Here is a 19,310-nt window from a genome sequence, read left to right on the forward strand (position 1 = left end):
GAACTTTCTTCAGTCTCTGCTGGGTGGGTTCATTCATGTATTTGATGCTGAGTGGTGAGTCGAGCATACTTGTAATCATTTTGTTGCACCCTTCCTTACCCGTTCCACACACTGCTCGCCCCGGGGTTGCGATTTCTTTCACATACTTCTCTCGCGAGCATCGCCTAGCAATGAATGGAGCACAAGGTGTCCTTCATTGTGATGTTCTGGTCCGATGATGTCCTTTTCCCTCCTGCCATTAATCTCACCGTACTGAGCTGTGGCCGACGGGCTGGTATTGGTGTTGAATTGATTGGTTGGTTCAAGGGTTTGTTTTTTCTTTACCTTTGGCTGCAGGACGAGAAGTTCTCCAGCGATTCCTCTCGCTTTCGATTGAACGCTTTCGTCCTTGCCGGGACCTCGCGGGAAGTCTTTGCGAGGGGTGAGAGAAAGAGTATTCTTTTCCGCGGCCAGAGAGAGAGAGAGAGAGTTCTTTCCCTTCCTTGTGTAGTGTGGCGGCTGGGAAAATGCTGTTGACCTTTGGTGCGATTTTCCTTTCGTCCTAGCAGGACGAACGTACACGCACACACATCCGTAGACTCATGGCTTTGTGTGTGTGTTCGTTTGAGTTTCGCTAGCTTGGGCTTTTCCGAGCTTACTGTTGGACGGAGGGGGGGAGGGTAAAGAATGTTTTGGATTTTCTCAGCCCAACTACGGGCCCGCTCCGGCGAACACCGGGAGAAACACGCTGTGTGGGCGTTCGACGAGTGTCGATGTGTTGGTACAATGGCCACGTTCACGCTCGTCCGTAGCGCTTTTCCCTTTTCACTCTCGGTGCTGGTTTTTCAATGAATTTTGCTCTTCTTCGTCCACTGCTAGGAAATGTTTGATCCCAACACCCACACACACACACACACACACACACACACACACACACACACACACACACACCCGTCCTCCCATTGGTCCTTTGTGGTGCCGGCTTTTCCGGTGCGTTTGTGTGAGTTCAAGCGGGTTTTCCGGTGACGTGTTGGCGAACAGAAATTTTCCTTCTTCCTTCTGAATTCAGAGACCCACAAGCTCCTCACATTCTATCGAACGCATCGAGTCATTCACTGTGCGTTTAAAATTTTAATTTAACCTACAGATGATGCTATCCCTCGCGTCAATGCGTCAGACTGGCTTCACCTCTGTAAACCCCATCCAACAGTGTACCATTTTCTTTTTACAACCGGTTTGTTTGTCCGTTCCTGACGTTGGCCAAAAGTAAAACCGACGAAAATAGCTCGGATCGTCTCGGTTGGACGGACGCCGCCGCCGCATACCAGGCTCTCGGACTGTTTCGGTCGTGGTTCACGAAAACAACACGTAAGTGGTCCCGGCTCGTTCTGTCATGGCCACGGAATGGTTCTGCTAGTAATGTTTCTGTCGAAAGATGAACTGACTTTTGTGGGTAGAACGAAGGGCGAGTTAGTTGTTAGGTGGTGGGAAAATTCTTTAATTTTTACAACCTTTTTCATTCAACAAAATTGTTTTACTTCAGGGCCGATCCGCAATGAGGTAGGAAATAAAATCTGGCCCAAGGTAGTATGGTCGTATAATGTCTGAATGTTATATTAAGTTTATGAATGCCAGATTTCCTCTTAAACGACTGGCAAACTTCTCGCATCAAAAGGTGAATATTATTAAAATATGCGCTTAATGAAGAGCCGCAATCGTAAAAGCTTACAAAAATAGATTATTGCAATCGATCGGACAAACCCGTTCCGCACCCCGATTTTATGTTCCGATTGCGATGCTGGCCTTTTCAAAACAAGTTATTCGTGATTGAACGCACTTTGTAGCCCGAGCAGTTGATTGCTTTTTCGCACGTCTGGCGATTGTGAGATTTCTTCGCGAGTGGGACTGTAAATTCGGCCAATATCTTTGGTTCGTACGAGTTGGAAGAGATAGTTCAGGTAAATTATAGTTCAATAAAAGATGACTGAAGAATGTCCGACGTACGGTATGAGAAAGAACATACTCGAACATTTCATTTTTCCCAAAGGTTCGTTGAAGTCTATATTAGTTTTATAACGTTCTAGACTTGCCAGCAGCTGAAGCTGTTTTTAGATGGTTTATTGGAAGCTGGTTTACTCGTTTTCGAGCGCTTTCGGAAAGTTACGATGTGCTGCTTTTGAAATATGCATTCTAACTTTCCATCCGGTGTTTCTTTCTTCCGAAACGGCCGAAAATTTAATAAGCAGAACAGGCTTCCAGTTTGATCAATCTGCTATGCGGCGAATTTCCAGGGCGTACGTTGAACTTGGCGCTTGAGATTGCTGCTAGAGTTCTTCCGAAGCCGGCTTCTGTAAGAAAATTTGCTGAGAATAATATATTGGCAGTAAGAGGGGTGGAGAGTTGAGACGAGCCCATACCGCCAGCTGCTGCCGAACCCACTCAAAAAGCAAATAGCGGGGCTCTTCTTCATCGAGCAATTGCAAAGAAATACAACTGGGTGCAGCAGATAATTTTGAACTTCCGTTCAACCTCGCTGCCGCTGGAGTGTAACTTTATAGCGAGTAGAAATATCGATGACTCCGGTTGAGAGTTGTGCAAACTTACTCAGACACTCCACGCCCGCTTGGCCAGAAAGGTGAAGTCAATATTCGTAGTCTTGGCTAATCCAGGCTTTATAGTCCATTCACGTTGTACGTGTGGGTGTGTGGGTTTCTTCTTGTAAAGCTATAAAGTAAAGGTACTCGGGGTGTTTGGAAAATCAGAGGATAAGGTGTGCAAGCCCGAGGAAGAAGCTATAGCGATGCCATAATCGAAAAATGGGCTCCGCAAGGTTGTTTTTCGGAACTTCTGCTCGAAGCGGCGTAACGAACTTCTGATGGCGCACCAAGTTTTCCGTATTCTGGTTGTTGCTGCGTTGTGTTCGTAACCTCCGGCATATACCATACTTTGAGAGAATTTTAATGGCTTCACTTTTTCGTGCATTCCGTTTTCGCCGGCAGGTTATCAATCTCGTGAACGTTTTACTAATCATGGTTCCGTCGGTATGAAACACTTCCCTGGTGGAATGTTTTGCAAACCGGAAGAGTAGACGCTTGGTACAGAAAGTGGCGTACTGTGGTCGTTCCAGATATGAGACGCAGGGAAGAAATCTTTGGAGATACGGGCCCCAAAACCGAGACCTGCTTTCCGAGGGGTTATTTTTTTGTGTGTGTTCATCCTGCTCCTCTCGATGCCATAAATAGTCACATCCGGTGAAGGTGGTGGCCCTATTATCGCCACCACCCAGTGCCATTGTGTGCTAGTTTTCTCCATGTTTGTTTTGCCTTTGTTTTTGAGCATCTTTGAGGTCGTGTCAAACCCCCCTCCTCCCGGTTCATGTATGCTGGATGAAGGGAGGGAGTTGGGGGCCACAACCTGCACAACCGAGAAGATGTTTCAAATGCTTAAGCCCATTCTCGGCCGGTATGTGGTGATAATAGCCAGGTCACGCCAGTTACACGGGATGGCGAGGGGTGAGTGCTCGCGATTGTTTTCTTTAGTTTCACGCAGCCGCTGGTGCGAGCTTCGTTTGTGGTGGTGATATGAAAATTAGTCCACAGTCGGGAACAGTGCGAAGGAAAAGCGGGCGCTAGGTCTTTCCTGCCGCGGGGCCGGAATTGGAAATAATCGTGGCGCCTTCTTTTATGACCTGTATATTGTTTCTTTTTTCCTTTTGTTTTTACCCCGACTACCGAACGGTTTGAATGGGTTCACCTTCTTTTCCCTGGCGTGGTGTGGAGTGTGATGGTTCATTGGTTTTTTCATCTGGTGGTGCGATACAAGTTTCTTGTATGCCAAGTTATTCTTCATGAAAGGCAAGTACTTTTTTTTTCGATAAACGAAGAGTGAAAGAATATTGTACAATAAAAGGAGTTTCTATAATGTTCTGTTAGCGTGTTGAACCAGGTTCTTTCCTACACTACATACGAGGTCTATACCGGTATGCTTTCATTCAAAGGCTAGCAAAGTTAGTTTTGAGGCTTGAAAAATCTGATGTCACGCCTCAAGCTTAAACTATAAAAGAATAAACACAATATATAACAAAGCTTAAATAAAACCTTCTTCAAGCTAGTATTAAATTTTGTATTGTAAATGTAAATAAGTAAAAAAAACGATAAGTAAAAAGTGAACACAATGTCTAAAGTTAGCTAGAAAATTAATTCAGCGAGTATAACCCTTTTGATTCGTGTAAAAAAATTAGAATACAAAGCCAATATGGTTAGCGTTTGTGATTCGGAGTTAAGTTTTGGTTTTGCTGACTATTAGGAAAAACATTATAATGCATCAATAATGCACAAAAAGACGTTCCCTTTCACTACACTTGTATCTTTCTACACTTTATTTGTATCTTTTTCTTTCATCCTCCATATACTTAGGACCAATTTTCTTTTTGTTTCGAATTGATGCTTGAACTAAGTTGGAAGTTGGAAGGGTAAAAAGTACGGAAACTGTTTACTTATCATTAGACTGGCGCGTCTTCCCGTTCGCTGGGATGCTGGCACACTACACAAAACCAAGACGAAACTAGCCTTGAACTTTGCCTACATTTCGCTTCCCAAGTCGTGTTTCGATGCTGCCGCCCGGGAACGAACCAACACACCACTTTATTCCTGCTGATTGCGGGGAAGTTAATGTTCCCAACGTTGAGAGAAACGTTGCGATGTATGTTGCCGGTTGTTTTCGGGACGCTGCACAACGAAACTCACTTGCCCGAAGGAGTGCAGTGTGTGGCAGGAGAAGAGGGTAGGTTTCGCAGATTGCATCCCGCTTTGCCGGGCCACAGTGGGCGTCATCGGGGTGGTATGGTTTTGGTCGTTTCGTTCGTCTGGATTGGTGGATCTGGCAACGGGTGGGGCGACATTGAATCGATGGCGCCCGTCGTGCACACACCATTACATGCATTCATTTCGCATCGGTTCTGCTCCGGTATGCCCGAGTGGGGTGAAAGAAAAAGCGGATTCCGGTTCACCGAGGGTTCCAATTTCCTCGCCAGACATACATCCGGCCGGGTGGACCTAAAGCTAAAGCGTCGAGGGTTAAAAGGGTTGCCATGTTGATTGTGTTTTAACGTTGTTTTGCCCGGTATTGATGTGATTTTCTTTCGGAGCTGGGTTTACGGCCATCATCAACGTCGACGATATTCCCTCTTGCTCGGGTTATGCGAGGTAATATAAAGAGATGCTGCTGCATTATAGATTATCGAGAAGTAGTGGGACTAAAAATAGTTCAAAGCACCTCGGTTAAGCTGTCGGACGGGGAACGATCGTCCTGGCAACGTGATTCAACGCATGACCGAATTCAGTCGTCACTCCGCCATACCGGCTCACTGTTTGTTGTGTTGGTTCCGCACGGTGGCCACTCTAGGCAGAGTGCAGTGGACGTACACGTGATGCAGTGCAAATGCTATGCAAGCGAGCTCCTACCACTGGAGCGATGTAAACTCCCACCTTGTTTGGTGGCGTCTAATTTTACTTACTTGTTCGCTTCTGACTCGCCATCAATTTGCGCCGCATGACGCACTCTCGGCTGCTCCTACCTTCGAGCTGGTAGCAATTATTGAAGGGAAGCTCTCACGTGGACCGGCAACTACCCGGAAGGTAAACATACACGAATGAACGTTGTCAACGTGGGCCCTGCCCATGTCTTATGCATTTCTCAGCTCCACTGACAACTCAGAAAACGGTTCCCTCAAGACTGGAAGAGACCGCTTGTACAATTAATGTGTAAAAAATTTCGGAAACATTACTCTACACACACACACTGCATCTGCCTCCAAAAGTCCGGAACTAGAGTTCCCTGACTGATCCACCCTTGGTTGGCTTTCCTCCCCATGTCATCAGCATAACATTAGAGGAGTTGCAGCTCCAGGGGCAGACGATGGTTGCTTTCAGCCGAAGAGGAGGGGGAGAAATAAATAAAATATTTGTAGGCATCAGAAGTTTTCATTTAAACCTTTTGTGGAATGAGAAGGCGGTGTTGATGAAGGTTGCTGAAAGGCTTCCTCTTCTCCGACCGGTTCCGGACCCGGCCTGGGGGACGGCATGCATATGGAAGCGAATGGTTTACTACTGTTTGCATACACACAGCCACACATCATCATGTTGGGAACGATGCCGGCATGATGTTGTAGAGGGCGACAGTGTGCAACACGTTGATGTGCATGTGAGAAGGGTAAACTGTTCGTTTTTACTCCTAAAAATAATATTTTCATTAATCATCCGGTTGGGTAGATGTCAGCAGATTCGGATAATATTTCTAGTTGGGAAACGTTGTAGGTTACTATTCTTCATCTCTTCATGTTCATTTTTCACACATTTTTATATGATTAAATTCCAGCATGTTTAATTTCAAGTAATATTACAATGTTTTACATGTTTTATAATTTACTACACACTCCAGATGTTATTGGAGTCCTGTTTTACTTCGAAACTGAAATATCTCTGCAGCATAAAGCAATTGGCGTACTTACTTTCATTTCAAATGCTTTTTTTTCTTGACAACCTGGTCAGTAACCGCTCACTGGGAGACAATTTTTGACTAAACTGACTGTGTGCCAACTTACACACGAAGTATGCAAATTAATAATCAGCATACGGTGAATAGATGTTTGTTACAGTTTTCTGCATTCTTTCGACCCGTCGAATTCTCTCCGCCTTTGAATAATTCATCAGGTCAGATGCGCGACCGATTTGGGTTGTACGGTTTTCCAGCGGATAATGTTTCCAAAGTACAACTTCGCCGTTTGTTTGCTGCCGTCAGCAGCACTCCCGACCGGTGGCCCTTCCGTCTCCCACTTCCGACCGAAAAGCTTCGGCAAATTCATCGCTGTTTGTTTTCGTGATGTAACCAAGGTTTAGCATATGAATCGACGTGCGGTTCAGGTTCTGCTAAGGAGGATATCGTCAGTAAGTTTGTAAAAGAAGAGTTTCCCATCAACTTCCCGCAGGAGGAGAAGGAATGCTTTTAAATTGCTCAATGAAGTTTTGCGCCGCGGAAAACTTTGCTCCATCAAAGACGCTATGGTGAGTTTGTCAAATTAGACATCCTTTACCCCGGGAGTGTGGGTTGCGGGAAGTGATTAGAGTAATTGGACAAAGTCTTTATTTATGTATTCTTTTGAAGAAAGCATGCCCCAATTGCTTCCAAATTTCCTACAAGTTCTCTTTATTCTAACATTCATCTGACACATTTGGTAGAATTTTCCATGATGAAGCTGTGAGTGGTATTGAAAGTTCCAAACAAACGAAGATGAATTCAAACTTTTTGTCAATTCTAGCATTATTCGCTTCTGGCAATGGTTGAAATGTGATCCATAAGTAAAAAAATGCAATTGATGTTGTTAATTTTTCTGACCTTCCTTGCCTTCAGGGATACTCAGGAAAATTTGATCTGTTCGATATCGTCTTTCTAATTCTACAAAGAAAAAAGGGAATCTATGCATTTGATGTCGGTTCTCTTATTGATTTATGCGAAATATATCTTGGATGAATTGCAAAATATGTTTCCTTTTCTTGCCTTCGATTCGTGAAAATACCGGGATAACAGTAGCAGTATTTATTCGAACTGCAGGACATGATACTCCAATAGCGTCAGTTGATTTTATAAAGCGATCATGTTCATTATAACTTTGTCAGTTGAAATCAGAATCGTAGCAGTTGATATTATAATTCTCCTGGTACAGCAGCTTGAGCGAAGTACGCAACCGGCGAGTTTAAACGTATATCGCACGAAAGACAGCCCCAGATTGATCTACAAAGCAGGTGGGTTCATATCGAATGAAGCTCTTTGCTTTCATTGGAACGAAACTGCTCACAAAAAAAGGGTACAGAATGACATGCAGTTAGCATGAGAATTAAACAACATTCATTCCGTTTTCTAATGAAACCAAAAGCGATTCATACGAGATGAACCCACCTGATCTGTTGAACTACCTTGGAATCTTATTCGTGAGATATACGTTTATACTTGCTAGTTACGTACATCGCTCTACCTGCCGTACCAACTTTATATTATCAACTGCTACGATTCTGATTTCATCTGACAGAGTTATAATAAACATGATTGCGTTATAAAATCAACTGGTACTGTTGGAATACCATGTGCTGCTGTTAGAATAAATACTGCTACTGTTATGATATCATCTGAAAACCCCTGTATGTCCCCCGTTCCTGTATCCTTTCCATTGATTAGCATATTTCGCACTTGTAAAACGCTCATGAGTTAATGTATATCGATGAAAGTAGGTTATCAATGTCGATGTGTATTTTGTTTTGTAGCCTTGGATGCGTAAATCGGTTAACCAAAAATGGCGCTTCCCGTCGTCTTGTAGAAAAACGGAGTCAAAAGCCAGTGGGGATTCCCAGAAAAAGGGACGAGCGAACACTTAGTAGTGACTACACTTCGACCAAGTGAAAGTCTAAGTAAAGACGCAAAGTGCCCTTGGCCGTCGGGGGTGGATAAGATAAGATGTATGGAAAACGAGTCTACCAAACGCAACGGAGAGAAGGGTAGTTCGTTGTTTCACTTGTGAACACCAACGGCGTCGAAGATCGGTGAATAATTTCGCCTGCGATCGGTCGTGTCAGATGGAGGAGTCGCTTCGAAAGGCAGCCCATGTTCCATTTCCATCCCTTCCAACGTGGCCCACGCTGAGTCACGCGCGCTTGAGCGACCCTCGGGGGGGTGTTGTGTCGGGGAGGAGAGACTCTCGGGCCTGATGGATTATCGTGAGCCGTGCGAGATTCGCCCGCCTACAGTTTGGCCTCGATTTTGTTTTTTTCGTCGGCCGCAGCATCCCGCCTCTTCCCACCCTACCCAGCGCTCCCTCATATACTCTTAGCGGTTAAAGGTCACACGGCCTCGTCAAATAGGACGGCTAAGAGAGGCCTGGGAGAGCACTGTTGTTTTGCAGAGGCATATGGTGCAAAACGGGTTGTGGGTCGATGGAAGAACACACATGATGTGCGCGCAGACATTAGTGGCACTCCATTATCGTCTGGTTTGGCTACGGGGTGCGGAGGAAATGGGGGGCAGAGAGCGGAGCCTATTGGACCAAATTACTCAGCAACTGCTGAGGCGAACCGAATGCGAAGATGCGACAAGCTACGTACGTACGCCCGACGGTGCCATCATCATTATCAGCTTCCTGTTGCTATCCATAAAGGGACTTGCGTCGGGTGGAATTCGTGGAAATATCGAGCAATTAGCAAAATGCGAACATGCAATATGGCGAAACGTACCGGAACAGTTACACTCTGCTGGGGCAAAAGCAGGCAGTATACCAGTGCGTTCCTTGTTATTCCTCCGTCAACAAGGCAATTACGTTGACATATGATTAAGGGAATTGTAGTTTTAAAAGTAATCAAGCTTAGACAGGTGTTGCAAATATAAGATGCGAACAGGTCGAAGGTATATCTCACACCGTTACTCGGTTAGTTGGGAGGTTATTTTCTCATCCTCTCTAGCCACATCGGCCCCTTTTAGCTCATCCTGGTGTCGTTTGGATGTTGTTGTTCCTCCCCCTGAGGTTCCTGTCAGTGTGACAGAAAGATTGCTGCCATCGGCCTTTCTTCGCCTCATCGTCTTGTTTCGTTTATCATTAGAAAAATAAATTAAACCTCGCCGCCCCCCTCGGTTTGGTGGGGAGTTTTTCGAGGAAATTGGTGTGTTGTTTGCGAGTCCGACGAGGTTTTCCCCGTTGCCCTGGATTGGTTTGGACTGGTGGTTAGTCGAAATCCCTACCGCCAGCCAGCGGGTGGAAGTTCTCGACTGCCACCTACGAGGCGTGAGATGTATGTCGTCGTCGTAAATAACCTATCAATCATCACCACCGTCGTCAGCCTTTGTTGGGAGGCAATACAGCCACGCACTTTCTCGCACCCTGGTGAGATAATGCCTATGGGTTTAGGTGATGTTTTTCCGTTTCGTGTTATTTGTGGTAAAGTATGCTACAAAGAAGATATTTACCGTATACTCGAGACATCGGTTTGAGATTATTCTCGAACTTATTTGGCCTAACTTATCGCCCTTTTTACTTAATTCTTCTACGTCAACCTTGTTACTAATTCTTACATTCTCTATTTCAGGTAAGCATTGATGGTCCAGTAGCGGACAAGGAAGAGATACATTTATATCTTTAGTACTGCTTGTAACCAACAAAACCGCCACAATTTTGGAGGTATTGTCAGGTAAGCGAAAGAAAAAGCAAACCTCATTTTCATCCCACGAACCTTCCCCAATCCTGATGTCATTTAAAGTCATTAGAACTTCTCTTTGGGCACTGTTAATGTTTGATTCTTCGTTCTTTATGATGATTTATTTGTTTAAACGAATTAATGTTGTTTTGTGTGGTTTTTGCCATGTTATCATTATTATTTACCTTTGCTCTGTCAACAAATTTTAAGTTGTTTACTCAGCATCCTTTTGAACCGTTGGTAGTTTGTTGTCAGGAAGGCAGTTGGTTGTTGGTTACACCGTGTCTCTTACACACCTCTACACAACAACAACTAATAGGAAAACTCTTCCTATCATGTGGTTTTCTTCCACGGTACCGCTTCTGAGGAAAGCCAGAGGAAAAGTGCATAAATCGCGACGAGTTTGTTTTTGTTTTCGAAAAACTTTTGATGGCTCTTGGTTGGCGCACGGTCATCTATCATCGGAGACCTTTGTCGATAGTTTCTCCCTAGACTGGTTAGTCTCGACTCGAGACCGCAGCCAGAGTGGGAACGTCTCAAAACTTCGATGACAACGAGCAGCATTTCACCTTGAAATGTCGCTCTCTTCAACAAACCGTGGTTCCGCGGCTCGGTTTTGGGTACGAAACCGTTCTTTTTCCGATGCGTTTAAATTTTCACTTCATATACCGACCGACGACGTAGACGAGTGCTCTCTGGGACCGTCCACCATTACCATGCGCAACCGTGTATGCGTGTCAATATAACGTCCAAATCGAAAGAGGTTGATGATGCCCCCAGCGATGGCTGACGGTTGATGTTTGCTGCTTTGTCGGTTTTCCTAGGGTTTTTTATTTACTTGTTTACCTTCTCAAAAAACGGTTCGTACACCACTACACTCGCACACACACACTTTTCTTACGATCGAGATTGGGGTTTCAAAAACTACCCACGAACGCCTCAGACTTTGTGCTGCGCGTGTTTGTTCGACTTCGCGTGTCGCTTCGGCCGACTAAACCGAAAATCGGGGAGGTTAAAATAATATGAAATCGAAAAAAAAGACTTGCCCAACGGGACGTGAGTTGTTAGTTGGTTGTTTTCGGCGGTTTACCTACAAATCAATGATTAGAACACATCAAGGTCGATGGGCAAAAAAACAGGGCAGCGACAATAAGCGCGGCAGTAAAGGAAAACTTACAACCAACAGTATCTGTTGACAATCGCGGTTGGTTTTAATGCATGCCCCAGCCTACGGAGTTGTTTGTTAATGCACTCGTTTCTACGTGATGTGCGCTGATGACAACACAACCATGTTCGAACCAACCTTGTCCGCAATTTAGTCGTGTGGAAAGTAGCGTCATGTTATCAATGCCTTTCAATGGAGGGCAATCCATAGCGTAACGCTCGAAGGACACGATTTTTGAATCAGATAAAAGGGGACATAAAAGCTGTCGAAAGTAAATGGTATTTCGTTTTAGTATAGTATTATTTGTACTCCTTCTAGTGATGAGATTAACCACTCTTTTTAAAGATTTGAATCAGAGTGAACAATCATCACGATGATTCGAATCTGTAAGTCACTCTTTTGTGATTTAAAACGTGTAAAATGATTTATTAATCTTCGAGGATTCGGTTTGAATACGTAACGGGAATTCGAATCCCAAAAGGCTGAATGAGTGAGTAAAAGATTTGCTAGTCGCCATAGAGATTCGAATTCCAAGTAGAGATTCGAATCCCAAAAAAGAATTCGAATCCCAAGAATGATTAAAAGAGTTGCTAGTCGCCATAGAGAGTCGAATCGCAATTTGGGATTCGAATCTCAAACAGGGATTTGAATCCCATATTGTATGTATGTGTATTCATATATAGTTCGTATATTAAGTCCCAGTTTGGGATTCGAATCCCAGTTTGGCGACTCGCAACTCTTGGGTGACTAGCAACTCTTTTATTCTTGGGATTCGAATCACTACTTCGGATTCGAATCTCTATGACGAATCGAAACCTTTTTAGCCACTCGTTCACTCTTTTGGGATTCGAATCCCAGTTAAGGATCCAAATCAAAAAGGTGTAACAAAAACTATCCGATAGGATTTAAATCAATCATTCATTAGTGAGACTCAACTCAATCATTCATTCTTATTCATTTCACACATCACTAACTCCTTCATGCTTGCATAAAAGTTTTGAAAGCAAGAAATCTACAACTACGTCCTAAAATGCTTCACTAATTATTTTCCAATGGCTGCCTTTAAAATGTAAAACTGTTTCTTGCATATTTTTGCACGACAAAGTGTTTTCTCAATTCCGGAAAGTGTGCTGCCCTCCACCGCGTTTAAGAAGTTTGCCCATCATTTTGCGTTAATCCATTTGTTTGCGTAACGTAACGCTCATGGATTCCGGAGTTGACTGACAAGGTCTTAAGCAATGGCCGTGCAAAGAATGGGTGGCCTTGCGGCGGGTGTGGATTAGTCGAGATCAATTAGCCTGAGCCGGCTGTGTTAGTTCTAGTTTTTTGGCGTTCAGGTCGCAAGATGGATGGCCGGAGGACTCGCCCTCCTCTCGGGCCGACTAAAAGAAGGGCGTGTATACACACCGGGGCCAAAAGCAGCTATGCGTGCAGAATTAGTCTTTCCGGGTAGGGTTTTTTCTTCCCTCTCTCTCTCTCTCTCTCTCTCTCTCTCTCTCTCGGCTACTTGTTCCGCCATCGCTGGATGGGTCAAATTACTATACACAGTTTCGGCGTAGACGGGAGGGATTATTCGCCGGCGAATTCTACCGCCGTGCGCCGTGTACGAAAAATACAATGAAATGTTTCCAAGGGCAGCTGAAGAGCAAAAGCATTAAATGACACAGATGGTGTCGGTTTAGGCAATAATTCAATCAAAAGTAATAGTATTCTCTCATGCGAACGTTTGCGGGGTCAGTTCTAATGGAATATTTAATTTCAATTTCGGCCTGCTGCCTTAAGAACTTGGACTTGGAGTTGGTTCGACAATTTGTTAGTTACATCGAATGTATAATTAAGAAAAATTTGACTTAAAAAATGCCTACATGAACAAAACTCTTCGCTTGAACCCCTAATTGTCGCTGTTCGATTGGCACAAAGAGGAATTGTGTTGCAATAAGGTATAATTGTAGAGCAATCCATTTATGCATGGGAAAATCTTGTCGGACTTTTTGCAAAGACCCTCTACAAAAATAGAATCCTTTGCACGTAATCCTTTGTTGAGTTGTAAAAGGATAAATAATGTTTCCAGTAGCGTTACTCATAAGGGCTTTCCTTCCTTTATCCTCTCGGTTTTGGTGCAACATTTATAAATGTGCGTGAGAGAATCACAACACGCTTTCCTGGGAAAACATAATTGTATACGAATTGGGAATAACTTATCCGTGAACCGTTGGGGTTTGAATTTAATTTTTCCTTTGTGTGTAAGGGATTCGGTTTGTTCACGAGCTTCGTTTCTGGACGAAATTTGGCAGGACGTGCTGTGAAGCAGTTTTGTTGTTTTTTTTTCACTGGCTCCTTGTGTGCCAAACACATTTGCTAAATCGCACTGTGTGTGTGTGTGGGAAAACCCGACCAACGAAGGCAACGCCGCTCTGCCTCTGGGCGTTCGATTTTCCCGCATTCATTGGACGCTTTCAGTGACTTTCCGCTGAGTCACACGCCACAACGCGCGAGGCTTTGGGAAAGCCTCACCCCTCACCCGTTCCAGTTTCAGCTCCTACCACACTCTCGGTGTCTTTGTGCCTTCTGCAAGTGTGTGCGAGTGCGCAACGGCATACACCACGACACGGTGCACGTTGGCCAAAGCGAGAGACAATGGGAATTTTCCGGCTGTCGAATGACGTCAAACAGAGAAATTATTAAACGGAGGCTACGTGTAGCAGCCAAGCCGCACCAAGCAGAGGCGCTTCGTCTAGCGTTCTAACAATGATAATCACTAGAGAAAAACAGTTGGCAAGCTGGGTGGTGGATCAAGAGGAAGGGATCAGTGAAACTGGTCAAGGAAAACTGTTTCTTTGTTATTCCCTTCCGGAAGGAGGGTTTTCCCGATGAGCAGAAAAAGAGGAGCGAACTTGTTCGAAACGAAAACAAAGGGAATTTCCACTTCGGGACTCTCGGGTGCAGTTGACAAGGCAGCAGTAGCCATCTAATCTTGATGCTATTATGTTTAAATCAGTGTAAAGTGAGGTAGTTTTCAGGATTTCCTAGTCGTGGGCGTCCTAGCAAACGAAAAGCTAAATTGTTCCAGTGTACGTAGGGGGTTTTTGGCAAACGATATTATCGAGTAGTGTTGGTTAATAAATGGCACTGATTAGAAGAATGATTTATATTTGGCGGCATTTGCAAGTTTTTACTAGCCTAATTATTTTTTAGCACAGTTACTAGAGTTATTTAACAGATCTAAACAATAAACAAATAATACTATTTGGCCTTTCATCTGAAAAAGAAATCATAGGCATGACTTTTTATTCAATTAATGTCCCAATGGACAGTAAGGCGTCAGACAATTAACTGAAAATGAATAAATGAGTATATATTTTAAAAGCAAGTGTAAATGAAAACATCACAAAAAAAATAACCTTATCAACCTAAAGAAAATACTTTCCGGTACCCTCCGGGATTGAGTACATGCCTACATGAGTTTGTGGTTCATCAATCAATACGTTCAAGATGAAATACTTTGCAGAAACATAAAGCATACATACATGCATACGGTGGAAATGTGTGCCCTCCTTATAACCGCAACATCACGAGGTTGAATCGATATTTCTATTGCGTTTTTAGCGCGCTCGCAACTTTTGTCATTACGATCAAATTACTTATGCCGACTGATGGTGTTTGATGGCTGCCAATAACGAACGTCATGTATCAGTCTTCGTTTTCTTTTCTCAGCCAACTTACTACACACAATGTTGTCGGTTCGGTTGTTTCACGTGTGGTACATGTTCTACTGGGGGTTTTCCACCGATTTCCGCAGTCGCGTCCCGTCGCGCTGCAAATAATTGTGCAGAACAGAATAATTTTACTTCACGCATGATTGACATGCGTTTTCCACTCCCGCCTTCGACATTCCGCTCTTCCGAGCCTTTCGCCCCGCTGGATGTTTCGTGTTTTCCGTTCCACAGTGACGTCGCGAAACGTCAACCCGCGTTTTTGCCAACGTGTCGAAACTGTGCCACTGTTTTGCTACACACTCTGGGTTAACATTGTAGTTTTGTTTTGTGCGAAAATGATTTTTCCACCCGTGAATTGGTGGGCTTTGGTTGTGTTGGTTGTTGCACTGGTTCGTGGTGGAGCACGGGTTTTTCATTCACAGTGTCAATGAGGGAGGGGTCGGGGGAGGTGACCGGACTGTGCAACGACTGTGTACGGCCAATGTTTTGCCTTGTAGTGACAACCATCAACCCCCGGGTACAGGGGCAGAGTAATATCATTTGGCAAATCCAATTTGTCTGATCGGATTTGTACGAAATCCACTTCGGGTGTCCGCTTTGCAATGGTCGATTTTTGTTTGCTACACTTTTTGTCCCTATGTCGGGTGTATGGATGTGTCCAAATGGTCAGAGATTTTGGGTTTTTTGGAAGATTGAAAGCGAATAAATTGAGGCGAAATTAGACGCTCCCGCCATGCCATCATAGTTGTGCCTATGTAAACTAGCCGAATCCAATCGGTACATTGAGCATGAAGTGATTTTGCATTCCCTCGGACATAACGTTGTGTGAATGCTTTTTAATTCAATTATACGCCCGTGACACTCCGCTTTGGATGAAGTACAATGCATTCCTTTTTTTTTTAGATTTGAGTAATATTCGTTTTTTAGTATTTTTACTGATCTTCTCTAGGTTTGGTTTTATCAGTTAGACACATTGTAATCTTTTGGGTTTATTTAGGCTCACCTGTTCCTTTACCCCCTGTTTGTGCAACGATCGATGCGCAATTTGGTTATCTGCATCGAACGATTTGGTCGCGATTCCCAGACACACCTTCTACCGCGGAACGGGTTTGCAAGAAGCCGACTAACTCTCTTTGGGCGGAACCCCTATTAGGTACCAGAGAAAGGGGGCCCAGTATTAGTGTGGGGTAGCATGTCAAGCGATGCTTCATTTTGGTGCACCCCCGTCTATTTATATGTGTGCTCAGACAAATAAAAGTGCATACGTTGGCGACATACAATGTATGCATAAACCACACCACATAATGTATCGACAACCAACAATGGTTGTATGCTAAATTTACACGAACGTTTCGAGTAGAACAAAAATTATGGTACGGTGTCATAGTCTAATCTAATCGTTAAGTTTTATTTATTTTGTGTATTCATACTTCATAGCACCTTTTTTTCATCTTGCTTGTGAACTGATTCAATTTATATAAATACTGTCTCAGTTTTACATTTCATTATTCATGCTATTCATTACCATTACTTTCATTATCGGTCGAATTGAGCTCGCACACCAGCTGATTTGTATTCGTTTGTGATTTTAAGCAGGTTTGAAAATGTGCTCGCACCCATCGATTGAGATTGATGGTGGAGGAGAAGTCAAACAGAAGCAAACAGACAAACCAGGGGATGGTTATTGCGATGCCAACAGCGGCCATGCCCATCGTTACTGCAAAGAAAGTAATGGCCGATAGAGGAGCAGAAACACCTCTGCACGCATTCCAAACTGCTGGCTCCTATAAAAATAACAACATATGCATCATCGACATACCCCGGTGGTGCTGTTGGCTCTCGGGCATGATGAGGAGGAGAGGGCACGGGCCCAGCACCTCCCCAAGCCCATGTCAGTATTGATGTTGCGCGGTTGAGATGAGTGTATGATTTACGATTGGTGGGTACCATCGCCAAGCCAACGCCACTGCTGCGCTGTTACACGCATAAATAAATAAATGAAACGATCCGAGTGGTAGCGGCGAAAGAACGCGCGGGAAAATGATGAAAAACTGTAGCAAAATATTCATCGTCGGAAAATAAATCACCACCTACAAGCGGACGAAGTGAACGAGAGATAACGATATAGATATCAAAGGAGGAAAGCGTAAAGCCGATAATAAAAGCGAACGAAATGTTTCTCTTTGAGGCATCTACAACACACACTTTATCGTTAGTGTGTCGTTGGTCGAAAAAAAAAAATGTTTTCTTTGCGAAAGTGCTTACTAAACTTGGTGCGATATCAACATCAATTGATTATCAAACAAACCGGATAAGTGTTTTGTTTGCAAAATGTTGGGAGTTGATAATATTTGAGGGTTGTTAAAATTATTTAAATAAAGTAAAAAGGAACGTTATCCGACTGATTCGTTAAACAACATTTATTTTAACGAACAACAAAGTCGGTTACCCGTAAATGATTAGCGTTTGATGGTCCGATTGTGGAATGTGACGCAAATCAATCCTTTACGTCCGCAAGAGCGTTGAATCCTTTAGATCGTCCTTCGTGTGATTCGTAATTACAGCCTTTCCTCACGGGAAAACGATAATGATTACCGACGTGTTCTCCCCATCATCATTCACCCGGAAAAGGGTGCCGATGGTTGTTTAAATTTTCGGATTTCTTTTTATGATGCTCCTCTTAGATCGTAAAGCTCAGCGAAACAAATCTATTTCCTTCATCTAAGGATACTTTTAAGGGTCCCGGCAAAAGCAAGTGCTTTGGAGAAGAAAGGGTTTGCTATGGAGGAGGTGTGTGGGACAACGGCTCAAAAGAGGATGTGGAAGCTGGCCGGGCGGACCGAGCTCGTTCGGTCGTAATGCGATCTAGAATGATTAGAATGAATTTATCATCGGACTCGTTGTGGAAAAAGGGTTCATTTCCAACGCAGCGGCATAAATCACAGTTCATGGGTTTGACGCGCAAGAAAACGCTGTTGGCACTCGTTATCCGTTACGATCCACCCTTCCCCGAACCCCCCGCCATCGCCGCCTCTGGCCTGGGGATGAAAAGAACTGGTGGCAACGCTTTCCCTTTTCGTGAAGGGCAACGAATATGTCGATAGATTTATGGACGCTTTAGTTGGTGCGATATCCCCGCTTTTCCGACCGGCATTGAGGACGGCGATGTCGACAGAACTCACGACGACGTTCACGGGGACCCTTGGTCGAAGTGAAGGAGGTGTTTTCGACAAACGTCTCTCGTTCGCACCGCTCGGAAACGCAATATTGTACCACGTCTTCTCTCATTGACGTCAGCCATCGGAAAAGGAAAGGATGGATGGATTTATTGACCGGCCAAATGGAGGACCGCGGGTGTTTTGATCAAGTTCACAACCGAACCGGAGTTGCCAGGAATATGCACAAACAGTGGAATGTTTTCCCAACCATGTATATCATGACTTTTTGTAGGGCTTGATTGGTGTAGTGGACAAAAAAACCCGAACAAATAAGATATGTCTGGTGATTCAGAATTACTTTATACTTTGTGGGATTCGTTGGCGAGAGCTCGGCTACTTCGTTGGTCCTTACATAACCGAAACGAAAACGTTATCGGCAGATAGTATCTAGAAAATAGCGGACACAAGATAACTTGATCGGAACTATTTCCCGGAATCATAATCTGTCAAAGTTGCTGGGAATACGGTAACTTCCCTAGAGTTTGTGCCATCTTCCGAGCTACCGAGTAGGTTGTTTACTTCGTTGTCCTTCAGGCTCAGTGCATCTGAATCTGAAAGCTGAAGCACTACACGTTATATGGCTCTCCTGATGTAATCAAAACCCGGTCTCTTTGAGCAGAAGAGCCACCGGACACAGTGGCGGTGTGTGGCGCAGAAAATGGAGGATGTCAAACAGAATTGATTGTGTAACGATGGTTTCCTATGGAGGACATGGGCTGGTGCTTGATGGAACTTTGATTGGCGGTGGTACCTGTTACAGTGTCCTGTCCATTAGTCTCCAAGGATATAGCGGGAGGGCATACACAAGAGCAGTGTAGGGGTTCAGGCCTTTCGAAGGCCGTCCCAACCGCTGTGACGTTCCTGTGAAAAGGTAAAGGTGCAAGGTTGCGTGCACTTGTTGCGCAATGTGAACTGTGGATGCCGGTGTGTGAAGGTTTCCCTGGGTCACAAAACGGCGATGAAGCAGAGGGAAAGAGGGGCAATCGAGACAGGAAGTTCC

At 44.3% G+C, this 19,310-nt stretch overlaps 1 long non-coding RNA gene across 1 annotated transcript in view; it reads left to right on the forward strand.

Annotated features, from left to right (window-relative positions):
• LOC131263438 (uncharacterized) overlaps positions 1-19,310 on the forward strand; it is a 33,456-nt gene that overhangs the window by 3,568 nt on the left and 10,578 nt on the right. Inside the window, exon 2 of the long non-coding RNA XR_009178254.1 lies at positions 10,104-10,205. This is a non-coding gene — a long non-coding RNA (uncharacterized LOC131263438). The remainder of the gene's footprint in view (positions 1-10,103; positions 10,206-19,310) is intronic.

Source organism: Anopheles coustani, chromosome 2 (genome assembly GCF_943734705.1).
Source record: "Anopheles coustani chromosome 2, idAnoCousDA_361_x.2, whole genome shotgun sequence".
Classification (NCBI taxonomy): domain Eukaryota; kingdom Metazoa; phylum Arthropoda; class Insecta; order Diptera; family Culicidae; genus Anopheles; species Anopheles coustani.